At 43.4% G+C, this 12,704-nt stretch overlaps 1 protein-coding gene and 1 non-coding gene across 6 annotated transcripts in view; both read left to right on the top strand.

The window, feature by feature from the left end:
* CSMD1 (CUB and Sushi multiple domains 1) overlaps positions 1-12,704 on the top strand; it is a 2,016,488-nt gene that overhangs the window by 1,370,405 nt on the left and 633,379 nt on the right. The gene's annotated exons all lie outside the window — the stretch shown is intronic.
* Positions 2,585-2,722, top strand: LOC131508254 (U8 small nucleolar RNA). The gene has a single exon (XR_009259952.1). It is a non-coding gene; the product is annotated as a U8 small nucleolar RNA (small nucleolar RNA).

Raw genomic sequence — 12,704 nt, 5'->3', positions numbered from 1 at the left:
GAAAACTAAACATTAAATAAATAAGTAAATAAAAACATGATGTGTGTTTGTTAGAATTACAAGGAGGTATAAGAATAAACAGGGAAAAGAAATCATGGACTCGCTTTGGGGTGGGGAGTTTAGAGAAAGCTCTGTAATAATGAAGCCCATGGATTGGTCCCAGAAAGTGGAGTGGGGGCTTTCTGTAAGTCTCTTATATTCAGTGATGTGCTCGTAAATGTTTACCAATCAGTTATCTGAGGGGCAGAGCATGATTTATAACATTTTCCAATCTGCCTGGTCAGACATTTCCACGTTGGCCAGTTTCTAGCTGTCAACCTGATGTCACTGGGTAGCCAAATGAAGTACAAGTCCCTATTGTGGTATTTCCACCAGACAAATACTAGCCTCAAGGGTTCATATAAAGGCCAAATACAGTATAGTAATTAGGAATTTATGAGATCTACATCTGTTTTAATGTAGTGGATTTAATTTTAAGTTGATATCATTTAACCAGTCAAGGGCTATGTTTAACAATCCATCATCTTGCAAACTTTCTCAACATTTAACGTTTGCCTCTCATACTCTAGTGTAAACATACCACTGATTTTTTTCATACTCTTTTTGAGATGTGGTAAGCAGAACATAAGGGCATATCCTAAATGTTGACACAGGCTACAACATGTAAAATGGGTAAGATAATTATTGATCAGTCATTTGGGGCAAGAACTGTCAGAAAGACCTTAAGATTCTCAGCTGATTTCTTGAGTTATGGTTTGGAGTCCTTCAGTTTGATGTTTAGATTCTTTAAACTGTATGAACTTTATGAAAATCTTATGGATGCATCAGACTCTTTTCTGTTAACTTCTACAAAGTTAAAATTGCACGATCTCTGTCCTTAGAAATATTTCATTCTAGATAAGAAGACTTCAGTGTGTATTTATTTTTGAGAGACAGAGAGTGAGAGGGAGGGGCAGAGAGAGAGGGAGACAGAGGATCCGAAGCAGGCTCTGTGCTGACAGCGCAGATCCTGTCACAGGGCTTGAACTCACGAACCCTGAAGTCATGACCTGAGCCGAAGTTGGATGCTTAACCCACTGAGTCACCCAGGCACCCCTCTAAGATAAGATTAAAAAAAAAGAAAGAAAAGAAAAGAAAAAGAAATAAAAATGTAGACATTTGCAAGATCTCTAAAACTATATCATACTATGGAATGATACATACTATGAATGGAATGGTATGTATGGAAAACTACATACTATGGAATGACATACTTTGAAAGGAATGAGAGGTGTTTATTTTTCTTCATTTCCTTCATGTTTTGTTTAACCTTTTGTAATTTTGCTTTTGAATTATTTTAGTTTCATTAACATCGTCCACATAATGAAAATAAAACTGTGCAGTCATAAACACTCTGGTGTGATTCACACCATGAGAAAAAAGATAGAAATCGCTTATACGCATTGAAAACTTTGTTGAGGGTACATAAAATAAAAATTTACAATTTTAAAAACGCCACACAAAGAAAAGAAAAAACAAGTCGAGATGCTTTATAAATGATCGTGGCAGGAATAGAGCGTCCCTGTGCCAGTTGGCTGTGTGTCACGGCTGCCCATCTACAAGGGTCGGCCATGTCTTCCGAGATGTAGGAGGTTGTGCGTAAAATACAATCCGGAAGCGTTAGACGCATTTGTGTATGTGGGAAGTTTTGAGAAAAGATTTGAAAAAAATGGGCTTCCCTCCACTTGATCTTACTTTGTCCGAACCCTGTTGAGAATCCAGTCCTTTGTGTGAGGTGACTCCTCAGGTCCCGGCTCCTGAAGTGGGTGCAGAAGAAGGTTAAGTGTGGTGATGATGATGTTGCTTACTGCCATCGTCACATTCATCTGAATTCACTGAGCAGCAAGTTGTCCCTGGCAGTTGAGAGCGTGCTAGAAAATGAGGGGAGACTCAGTGAAATTGCGCACAGAGCAGGGAGGGAGCGGGGCGTCTGGCAGGGCTGTCGCTGCCTGGGGCACTGGGCCTGGCCTGATCGAAACACGTTTCTTGTAAATGAAGCACCTGATACGATTTTGATTTGGGAAACTATGTGAGTGCATCAATTTTGGCTTCAAAATGAAAACAAAAAATGAATCTCACTGTGCTTTGGAGGAAAATGCTAGCTATAAACAAAGGATCATAAAACTAGAATTTTAAAGGAATTCAAACTACTCAATCTGATGAAATCAAAATCCTAAGAGGGCTTTGAAAGCCGATTCCTACCACCAGTTACGAAGCCTAAGATCTCCATAAAATTCAGAACCAAATAGTACCTGAGATTTTTGCAAAGAGCTTTCGTGCCTACAACACCTTGACATCCCAGAAAGGTTGCCATGTAGGCAGGGCAGACGGTATTGTTACTTCCTTTTCACCCAGAGTCACACCGGCTTGGGGATTTCAAGCAGGTTTATTCCCCCGGACGTTGACGTATTTTGCCAGCAAATATTCACTGGGTGCCTTCTGTATTTTTGTTGTTCTGAAATGTGTGGATGAACCTCCGATATTACACAGCTTATTTCTGGTGGGTGGAGTGCCAATAAACAAACGTACAAAAGCCAAGTAATAATCGTCAGGTAGGATAATCCTTACCTGTTCCTCCTTCGGGAGGGCAGATTGGAACATGACGATTGGAGATCGCATGATTCGTGATTAACGTCTCTGCGTAATCAGGACTTGCAAAAGCCAAGTAATAATAAATACAGAGATCAGAAGATAGAAAATGGCGGTGGAAAATTTTGCACGTTATGTTGGTCAAGGAAGGCACCTCCGGTAAACCAGCTTTTGCTGAGGCTGGCAGACAGAGAAGGCTTGAGCCCAGAAAAGACGAGCTTTCCAGGCACATGTTGACACCTGGTTGGTCTCTTCCAAAGACAACCAGAAGGTCAGTGGGGACCAAGCATCATGAGGAGGGCGATAATGACTGGAGGAAGCAGAGTGGGGGTTTAGGTGGTAGGGTGGCAGGTGACACAGGGCCACTGGCCGTGGATTTTATTCTACGTGATGTAGTAAGTCACTGAGGTATGTTTATTGGGGCAGCCAGCCTCATCTTGCTTAGGTTTTAGAAACATCACAGACAGTGCTTCTGGGACAGTAGATTCTTCCAGGAGAACAGTGGAAGCAGAGAGAGCAGCTGGGAGGCTGCTTTAGAGTCGCAGGTGAGAGACGAGGGTGGGCACGCAGGTGAGGCTGATGACGGTGAATCGGGCAGCTTCCGCATCATGGGGCAGGTCCTTGATTTCAAGGGTCTGTCCTTTGTGGTACAACGACAACCAAGCAGGAGTACCTTCTGTTTTCATGTCTTGGGGTAGCTGTTTAACATACCAGCATATGTATGCCCCCACATGTCAGGAGAGGAGGAGGAAGGTCATACTCGATGATCACCCAGATGCCTTCTGTTGATGGTCTGATGCCAGTGTCCTTTCCTCTGAATTGGCCAGAGTGGCAGCTGGAAGTTTTGTGATGGATTAAGTGAGCTTCTGATGATGTGCCGGGTCCTTGCCTTCCTCTTTTGTCCAATTCCTAGGGCAGGAACTCGCTGAGGACAGGTGCTTAGTGAATACCTGTTGGGTGAATAAGTGATACAAAAAATTGGTGAGTCAGTGAATAAGGGATGTTTCTACCATGTCATGATTTTTGCGTCACTGAATTTCGTCATTCAAACGATCTTCCCCTCTGCCTCCTGAAAACTCAAATTTCCTCTGCTCAAGACTCAGTACCCTGGGACTGACATTGCCAATATTTAGTTGGGGAAAACCATTGGTTGAACGAATGAGCGGATGGAAGTACGAGTAAGTCTTTTACCAAAGTGCATCTGGCAACCCTCTGCCCTGGCCAGCCCAAGAAGAGAAAGCTGTGGTCAGCCAGGCCCTCCCAACTGAGAAGGGCTCTGAAAATTGGGGCCAGGAGGAAGGTCACTGGCCATCCAGTGAGACAAAGTGAGGGAGAAGAAGACACAGAAGACAAGGTTTTACATCAAGTTGTGTAATACGTGGTCTTAAATCTTAGGGTGTTTTCTTTTTAATTTTTAATTTATATGAAAGTATATTTTCCTTTTCTCTCACCATTCTGACTTTGAGGAATAATTGCCATTTTTTCTGTAGAAAATGGCTTCCACAAACATATATCCAGCAGGGTAAGTCCTTGGTCTTTGAAGACAGATTATGGTCAACTCCGGAAGATGAATTAAGTTTAATGAAACATTTTCAGTGAGAGTCCGTGCTGGTCTGTTTAATTATTGTTCCCTGTCCCCACCTGCTTATATCATGCCTCTTAAAGAGCTGTGGTGGAGAGGACGTACGATTCATTTCATCATTATGATTAAGGTTTGTAGCCATCAGAGCAGTAAGGCTATGACGCCTGCAGGTCTGTGATGTGCCCAGGGGTTTCTCTTCCCAGGACCACAAAGGCTGTTTGCTCCGTAGGGGGTGCTCTTCAGAAGCCCTCCTTTCCTTTATTAGGAACAACTGCTGATCCCCTGAGGCTCAGTTCACATATCACCTTGTCCCGAAAGCCCTATCTTACCCCCATCTGAGTTAAGGGTCTGGGTTTCCAGAACAAGCCACCCCTGTCTCCCGTCCACTGCTCTCATCCTCCCTGACCTCATCCCCAGCACCTTCCCTCTCCCACTGGGCTCCAGCCATACTAGCCACCCTGGGACACCCTACTACCCCTCACTCTCCTCTCATCCATGCTTTATTTTTCTTGCGCCACAGATCACTTGACAGATGATGGAATATATTAATATGCATCAGTGGAAGACCTAATCTGTCTCTATTTCTAATCTGCTTCTTGATCTGTCTCCTCACCAGAACGTGAGTGCACGGAACAGCCCCTTCTTGCGTACCGCGCAACAGACTGGTGTTTCCCAATGTCTGCTCTGCAGGATTGCCTAGCTCGTGCCAGTCGCTCAATAATTATTTCAAGAATGAAGATACGAATTGATCTGCACACCTTCGGGAAAGCGTGTCTGTTGGCTATAGGTTAAGTTCTTATGATTGGACCCTTAACGTTCATTTCCCTGTTTTTTACCCCTAGGAAAGCACTTAGAATGTAGCAGGCATTCAAGAACTGCTTGTTGAATGAATACACATACTGGGCACTCTGGCCATACATACGTTAATAGCAACAACTAATCATGATTTAGTATCTTTATCAAATTACATTATGAGTCATTTATTGAAATACCGAAGTGGGCCCCAGCATTAACTTCCAAGTAGCCAGGTATTTATATCTGTACATATGCTTCACGTCAGTTCTTCTGAGCTTGAGAGAGACAGGGGACGGGGTGATGGTAAAAGAAGTGTAAGGGATAGGAAGGGGGGCTCTTTCCAGTGTGGATCCAACAAAGACTAAAACAAATCGTCAGAACCTAGCAGTGAACTCAGGGATTGAATGAGAGGCTGAGTCTGTGTCTCTGCAAAGCATTCCTAGGGCTGCTCTGAGGACCAGTCTGGGCTTCCATCTGCTTCCCTCCACGAGTACTTTACTATATTTGGGTGCTCATTTCACTTCATTTCGGGTAACATCTCCGTTCTGCGTGCCTGGAGACACGTCACTGTGTGTTCATCCCATTCAGGTGCAGTTTTTCAATATTTTACCCAGGAGTTACTTAGAACCCCACTGAGCCAACTACTTGATTAAGATTAGGTTGATAACAGAGAATCAAAATCCTGATTATTTTCCTGACAAGTTATACGTTATTTGGTGAAAAAAATACCTCCGTTCAAGATGTACAAAAGCTAATATTGTAGGAGTAGTTTTCACTGTGTCACTTAATATTCAAGACGTAAAATTCCTGATGGATGAAATAGAAAATCCATGTTACAAGGGTTGTTAACCCCTGAAGTTGTATACATTCCTTGGGTATCATTTAAAAATCATTCAGGTGGGTGGCTGTGTGTGTGTGTGTGTGTGTGTGTGTGTGTAGTAAATACCTCAAATATCTTTAAAATTATGGGTTGAATTCTTTGACGCACAGGTAGACAAAGTACAACCCTAATGAAATGTATTATTTTTGTGGAATTTCAGTCATTGAAATTCAGTCTGTAGAGTCTTTGGTGTGTTTTGTCAATAATGGACTTAACTGTTTTAATCCTGACCCTCTTGATAAACTCTGTGGAGAGTTCTAACAGCATTTGACTGCGTTCCCTATTTTAAATGTTAATCTGGACATCTTAATTAGGGATCTGCCTTCAACACCATGATGAGATAAAACGTCAGCCATTTATGGCTTCTGGGGATAAGGGAAAGGAGAGAAAATGCTCCTGGCTTTTATGCTGTCACTGAAATGGTGTGGTGACACATAAAATGATGCAAGGCAGGTGGAAATCCAGATGTCTCATCCTACTTGCGTTGTCCTTGTGGGGAAAAAATGGATGCTGTTGGACATTCCATCAGTATGAAATTCCCATGGGATATTTCATAGATCCTGTGCATGTTAACACTTACCAGTTTCCATTTTGTTCAAAATAACACGGTTTGGGAATGGAGTCGATTCAGGTGACTAGGGTAGAACTGGAGCAGAACACCCTCCGTGGCCTAACAACAAACATTGCGATGTTGAGATAAAAACTTGAGGTCGCCTCACTTGTCTGATTGTTGGAGATTTACACTCAGCTTCAGGGAAGTTGGAACAAGGCTTCTGTCTCATGGACTCTCAAATATGTGTCTCAGTGTCATCCTTTTCCTGGGTCTTCTCCACGTGCCCTGTCGCTCGTCCCACAGAACTTCCACTTAAATGTCTCACTGTCAAGTCAAACCTGTTGTGTCCCAGGCTGAATGCATGACCCTCAGCTTTGACAAAGCTCTTCTCTTCTCCAGATCTCCTGGTCTGCCAGTAGTGTCACTCTGTCTCGCTCTCGTGGAGAAAGCCCTCGTTAATCTTCTTTCACCAAGCCATTCCTTCCTCTGTGTTCATGACAAAAGTGTACCAGCCTCTCTTCCTGGCCTCTTGTCTTCCTTCTCTTCTAAGGATGCGGCTCATCTTAGCTCTTGTCACCCACATGTCTGGGGGTGTTACCCTTCTCGCGGCTGTTTCCTGTTTTCCACACCTCTTTCTTTATCGCTGCCGCCAACAAATAAAGTGGATCCTTGACCTTCATATATTCAAGTCAGAGAGAGGTGGAGAGAAAGAGAGACACAGAGAGAGCATTTAAACAGTACCGACAGTTTTAAATTTTTTTTTTTTTCAACGTTTTTTATTTATTTTTGGGACAGAGAGAGACAGAGCATGAACGGGGGAGGGGCAGAGAGAGAGGGAGACACAGAATCGGAAACAGGCTCCAGGCTCCGAGCCATCGGCCCAGAGCCTGACGCGGGGCTCGAACTCACGGACCGCGAGATCGTGACCTGGCTGAAGTCGGACGCTTAACCGACTGCGCCACCCAGGCGCCCCAACCGACAGTTTTAAAACGTAGGCGGCACAGGCTGTTTGACTGCATAGGCATATGCCTGAGCAAACAGGAGAAGATACGATTCTCCCACTCTCTTGGTTGATCGTAGTCGATCAGGCTGTACTTCCTAAACTCGCTGTTACTTCCAGGCTGATCACGACCGTGCACTGCCCTTTGCTGCATGAACTGCCTTCAGCGTCACACTCTCGCTGTGTGTGTGAAACATCACCGCATTCAACGTAAATGTCTCGTTTAGCACGTCGTCCCGTGTTTAAACCCAGCCACAAAACAGCTCTTTCTCGGATTTTCACCAACATGGGATAAAAACTCTTCTGTTCGTCTCTGTGGAGGGCTTCGTGGCTCCTCCCTCCCGCAGCCCCCGGCCACACATTCCCCTCGTGCCGTTCTTCGTCTCCGTGGGGCTGCTGTCTTCTCGCCTCTGTATCTGCAGACCTTCCGCATCTCTCGGCCCCCCGCTCCGTCCGCAGGGTTGCTTACTGCGCGAAGCCCGCTTCCTCCTCTGCCAGCCCCCCCAGCCGTCGTGGTGGCCGCAAGCACACGCACGCCCCCCTGCTGGCTCCGCGGCCTCCTGTCACTCCCCTCTGCTCCACGCAGCTGCTCTTACGTGGGCCACCTCGTGGAGCTTGTGTGAGTCAGAAGGAGCCTTGCGTACAAAACACGTCGCCCTGGACTCTAAGCAAGTGACTTTAAGCCCTGGCCCTATCAGCACGAGCTAAGAAAAAGCCACCGGACCCGCGCCTCAGTTGGCAGGTGCGTTTCTGACCCACGTGTTTGCCGGGATGATCTGACAACCTCGGCGAGACTGTTCCTCATCTGTGTATCACTCGCTCTGTGCCAGGCACTGTGATGATCAGCGATAGGTTTAATCCTCTCAGTAATCCCGGGAGGGGAGTGTTAGAGCCATTCCCATGGCGCACACGGGTCACAGGGAAACACGGAGGTAGAGGAGATCCCGGGGATAGGTGAGCCGCCGAGGAAGATTCGGTCTCACGATCAAATCAAGCGACGCACACGACAGTATTTTACAACCTGTGAAATGTCAGGCACGTACCCCGTTAGTACGCCTCGTGTGGGGGGTACCCGGCCGAGCACACGGTCAGCACTGGACACACTTGATGGCTGGGGACACGTTGTTCACTGTGAGCCACGCGTGAGCTGCTGTTGGTGCAGGTTTCCAGGGGTTGTTCTTCCAGATCACAGTCAGGGCCTGCGCTGCTTGGAAATGTCGTCTTCGTATTTTAGATTCATGTGCATTATTTCTCTCAAGAAGTTACAATTTTATGGTCCGTTTGGGAATGTTATTTTATGCCCTATGCTTTTACTCCCCAGTTATATCGCATATTGGGAATTCATTATATTTACTGATATTTCTTCATAGGGGTGTTAAGGGAATTAACATAACAGAGTTTGAAATTGATTTGAGCTTCTCTGAAGAGCCCAGATGGTTAATAAAAACATTATTTCCTTATCTGCTTTACAACATCGCCACTACCTTTCCCTTACAGTGGGAGATCCCAAAGGGATCAAATCCTGGTTTGTTCTTTTTTGCAGAGAAGAACAAATAGGGTTACCCAGCGGTGGTTGGTAAAGGGAATAGTTTCATGACTTAGGCTTCCTGGAAGGCTTCTCTTTGTGTGTCTCACAGATTTGAAAACTAAATGGAGTTTTTGATAATTGTAGAATGATTTCAAACACTGAGGCAAGCTACCTTTGTCCCAAGTGAAAAATATCATCGGGGCGGTAGGTACTTAACTCAGCACGGAGCCCTGAGTTAGTTTTCTTTTGTGTAACAATAGTTACATCATTTGTCAACAAATGTGATCATCTTCCTAATTTAGTACTGTTAATCATCAGTTTTTCCAAAAGGTTTTGGGACGAAATACGCCCTGTTTTACTTCCCAGAGCATCTCTTCTATGCCGCGGGAAACAGTTTTGCCTTTGAGTACTGATTTCTTGGACCCGTGGCAAGTTACACGTCATTTTAGGGATTTATGTGCTATTTATATAAATTGTTCTGAAATACTTATATTAGTATTTAGAAAATTAGACTAATTTCAAGTACAGTTGACCTTTGAACAACACAGATTTGAACTGCCTGGGTCCACTTATACCCAGACTTTTTCCAATAAGTACAGCACAGTACTGTGAATGTATTTTCTCTTCTTCATGATTTCCTTAATAACATATTTTCCTTTGGCTTACTTTTATAGGAGTACAGAATATAATACACACAACATACACAGTATGTGGCAATTGACTCTTCGCGTTCTCGGTGAGGGTTCTGGTCAACAGCAGGCTACTCATAGTTGGGTTTTGGGGAAGCCAAAGGGATACATGGATTTTCAACCACATGGGGGTCGGCGACCCTAAGCCCTGCATTGTTCAAGGGTCGGCTGTAGATGTAACCAGTCCATGTTAAATTCAGCGACAGTGTTCTGAAGAGCTAATATTATTTTTAGTGAATATGCTATTAACATTAGGTCTTCCTAGTATATGAGAGTTACTGGGCACGCATGCACGCACACACTCTCATCGCCTGTATCTAGAATGGAATTACCCATTCAAATTGTAAAACAAGGGGCACCCAAAATAATCCCCCTACGTTTGGTAGGGAATTCTCAGAGTTACAGGCAAAAATTCAAATACACTTTTGAAAAGCTTTAAAAGTTTTAAAAAAGCCATAATGAAAGCATGCTCATTAAAACGTTACTAAAATTCACTTTTAAGATACGAATGATATAAAAATAAAGAGGGGGCGCCTGGGTGGCTCAGTCGGTTGAGCGCCCGACTTCAGCTCAGGTCATGATCTCACGGTTCGTGGGTTCAAGCCCTGCGTCGGGCACTGTGCTGACAGCTGGGAGCCTGGAGCCTGCTTCAGATTCTGTGTCTCCCTCTCTCTTTGTGCCCCTTCTCTGCTCATACTCTGTCTCTCTCTTTCTTGCTGTCTCAAAAATAAATAAAACATATAGATAGATAGATAGATAGATAGATAGATAAATAGATAGAGTTGGGGTGCCTGAGTGGCTCTTTCTGTTGAGCATCTAACTCTTGATTTTGGCTCAGGCATGATCCCAGGGCCACCCTCTCTCTCTCTCTGCACTGAGAGAGGAGCTTGCTTGGGATTCTCCTTCCCTCTCTCTCTCTGCCCCCCCACCTCAAAAAAATATAAATAAATAAAAATTATGTAAAATAAAGCATTTAAAAATAAATAGAGCATTTCCTACTGAGGAAATGTATGCTGTGTGTGCGTAAAGCAGAGCAGTTAATGCAAGAAGTCCGTACGCAGGACCATCTGTTTATACACTTAAATGCAGTCATTGGTAAGAAAAACTGAAGTTATTCCACTGCAGGATTTCACATATTTACCATTTATGTTTTATGAAAGGAATGCCGTATTTGAACTCAAGTTTACATCCTAAGTTTATGTTTTGCTATTCTGTTATGAGAGAGTTAAGCCACTGAAGATTTTGAGTCCTTCTTGTTTTTTAATAAGAGTAGTATTGTTTGGAACAGTAATAATCACTATTAAATGCCTCTGTGCTGGCTCTGTGTAAGTTAGGCACTTGGTATTTCATGGGGAGAAACTCACTGCTTCTGCTCCTAATCCAGAAATTTTCTGTATGAGTTATATGCTGTATTTCTGTATTTGAGATATTTACCACCAATCGGCGATTGAATATTGTCCTGCCCCTTACTAAAATAAATAAATAAATAAATAAATAAATAAATAAATAAATAAATAAGAAAGTAAGTAAGTAAGGGGAAAAAAACCCAAAAACATAGCATTCCCAAAGAAAATCTGGAACAAGTATAAAGGGGATTTTGTGTATATCTTGTGTGTGTGTTTTTTTTTAATGTGTTTCTAAATTCAAGTTACCTAATTTTCTACATTTTAGCATCCTTGGATGACCCATTCCAATTGACTTGTGTTAAATAGTGTCATTCTTGTCAAGGGATTTGTTACAAGCCCTGAGAAACACCAGATAAAAGTTTTCTTTGAAAAGAAGGGTAATTTTCTTTGCTGCCTTTTCCATATGTTTGGCTTCCTCTTGCATCGTGACATAAGGAGGGCCCCTCCTCTGTCCTGGCAGCCCCCAGACCACCTGTAGTCTCCAGATGTGGGAAGCTGTGGTGTCCCCTAACCCAGAGGCTCCCTGTCTTCCCCGGGCTACTTAGCATTTTGTCACATCCCTCCGAGCCCTACCCCTGTGACCCACAATCCTCCTATTTGCTTGTCTAGACCTCCCCCTAAATTTTTACCACATGCCCAGCACTGGGCCTGACACACAGTGGGGCATCATTTTTATTAGTAAATGAATAAGTGGCTGCATTTGGGGGCTAGGTCATGACCTCCTGGGAGGGTTGACCAGAATATGCCCCTCGGAAATCCCTTCCTTTGTCTGGAGAGTTCCCCAAATCCATGACTTGCAGCCAATTTCTTTGGGCTTTAAAGACATTTCTTTCTTTATGAGTGCTCGATGAATATTTTAAATGAATGGATGAATTTTACCAAGCCTTCATGGAACCTGTCCTTTAGAAAAGAATGTGTTATTTTATATCCAGCATGCTTTTAAGTGGTCCAGACTCATAAAGTTAAAAAAATAATTAAATTATTCTACCAATTAAGGTAAATTAGTCAAAAAAATTTTAAGATGTCATAAATAGATTTAGTGTACCATCTAATGGGGGACTCTTGCATTCAGCATTTCATTTTTCATCCTACTTGGATGTTCTTGTATATTAATTTGAACTTTTCTAAAGTTTTTTAATGTTTATTTATTTTTGAGAGAGAGAGAGAGAGAGAGAGAGAGAGAGAGAGAGAGAGAGTGTGAGCATGAGCTGGGGAGGGGCAGAGATAGGGAGATACAGAATCTCAAGCAGCTCCAGGCTCTGAGCCATCAGGACAGAGCCCGATGTGGGACTCGAACCCATGAACTGCAATACCATGACCTGAGCCAAAGTCAAACACTTAACCAACTGAGTCACCCAGGTGCCCCTAATAATTTGAACTTTTACAGAAACTTTTCAGAGAAACTATGCCACAGCCATTTGCAAGTGGCCCCAGATTTTCATGGGTTTTATGGTCTATCCACAGGAAAAAGGTTAACAGTATTTGTGGATATGGATATTTATCCCATCCAGCCAAGGTATTATTATTATTATTATTATTATTACTACTACTACTACTACTACACAACTTGTTTCTTAAAAAGAAATAAAAGTTAGGATTGTTTCTAAGACTCTTCATGTTCCAAAACACAGTGTTTTGCCTGC

The sequence above is a fragment of the Neofelis nebulosa genome, chromosome 3, assembly GCF_028018385.1.
Source record: "Neofelis nebulosa isolate mNeoNeb1 chromosome 3, mNeoNeb1.pri, whole genome shotgun sequence".
In the NCBI taxonomy this organism is placed as follows: Eukaryota; Metazoa; Chordata; class Mammalia; order Carnivora; family Felidae; genus Neofelis; species Neofelis nebulosa.
Note: the sequence above shows the minus strand (reverse complement) of the source record. Positions and strands in the feature narration are given on the sequence as shown.